Source organism: Echinops telfairi, unplaced genomic scaffold (assembly GCF_000313985.2).
Source record: "Echinops telfairi isolate 266 unplaced genomic scaffold, ASM31398v2 ScPeMD7_7420;HRSCAF=8458, whole genome shotgun sequence".
In the NCBI taxonomy this organism is placed as follows: domain Eukaryota; kingdom Metazoa; phylum Chordata; class Mammalia; order Afrosoricida; family Tenrecidae; genus Echinops; species Echinops telfairi.
Window position 1 is genome coordinate 26,292,015 of NW_022111320.1, and position 1,378 is coordinate 26,293,392.

At 37.4% G+C, this 1,378-nt stretch overlaps 1 protein-coding gene across 1 annotated transcript in view; it reads left to right on the forward strand.

Annotated features, from left to right (window-relative positions):
- Positions 1 to 1,378, forward strand: part of OSBPL10 (oxysterol binding protein like 10) — a 375,692-nt gene that overhangs the window by 230,545 nt on the left and 143,769 nt on the right. The window lies entirely within an intron of this gene.

The following is a 1,378-nucleotide window of genomic DNA, read 5'->3' on the forward strand; positions in this document are numbered from 1 at the left end:
GTCATGTACTTGGTTGTACTGTAGCATAAACTCACATGTCGGACAGTGTAAGATATGACAAAGTAATAATAATTTATAAATTGTCAAGGGTTCATGAGGGAGGGGGGGAGGCAGGGGAAAAATGAGCTGATACCAAGTAGAAAGCAAAGGGCTCAAGTAGAAAGCAAATGTTTTGGGAATGATGATGGCAACAAATCACTCACAACGGATGGATGTATGAATTGTGATAAGAGTTGTCCGAGCCCCCAATAAAGTGATTTAAAAAAACCAAACTTCTTTCACTTGGAAATATTTCCTTATCAGTACTTGTAAGAACTGCCTCTTTCTTTTTAATGTCTGCAACGTATTGTACCGAGGAGCCCTAACACACTTTCCAACTTCTCTTAAGCGATTAAGGTGGCTTCAATTTTCTTGCTTTTCCCCATCGTTCTACAGGAAGTAGCTTCCACCAGGGATCATGCCGTAGAAGGTAAGGGTGGATCCCGCGGTAGTTCCTGGATGGAGACTTACTTGGCGGAGCCACTTATTTCACCCCCCAAATGTGTGGGAGCCTCAGTGCTCACAGTGCTGTCCAATTTTCGCCTTTGCCAGTTGACTAAGAGGACCTGGTTTGTCATCATTTTAATTTTTTTCAGGCTGGGCCTCATTTCATGTAAGAAAACTCTTCATGTTCCCATTTAGATTATCATGGAGTCAGAATTATTTGATAATGGCTTTGGTGTTTTTAAAAGGGAATTAGCCTTTTATCATTTGTCAGCTATATTTTGATTTATTTTGATGTCTTTCACTATGTTGAAATTTATTTTTATGTAGCCAATTTACCAATCCATCTTTACAGCTTTAGCAAGCTGTGCATTATTACAAAATAATGTTCTACTCTGGAATTATTCAAACAAAAAATTCTGTTTTTGCGAATACCACTGTGATTTCGTTTTTTGAGAGCTTTATTGAGGCATCGTACCACAAAATTCATCATTTTAAATCTATCTAGCTCACCGAGTCCTAGTAAATTTATATGGGTTCTCACCATCACCACAATTCTGCCACTGTGGTTTTCTTTTCATATTTGAATTCATTTGAGCTGGAATTTATTTTGGTGTGAGGAGAAAGATACTTATTCTACATTTTATTACTTATTTATGCCATTTCCCCAACACTGTTTATTAAATAGTTCATCTTCCCCCACCCCGATACTGCATTGGCACCTAAATTGCATTATTTGGACCTGTCTCTTGTCAGTCTTGATTTGTCAATCTATTCATTGACTAGAGTTATTTTGTTTTAAATTTTGCCAGTTCTTAAGTGGAGAGCACATGTTTTGAGAATGATGAGGGCAATGAATGTACAAATGTGCTTTACACAATTGATGTATGTATGG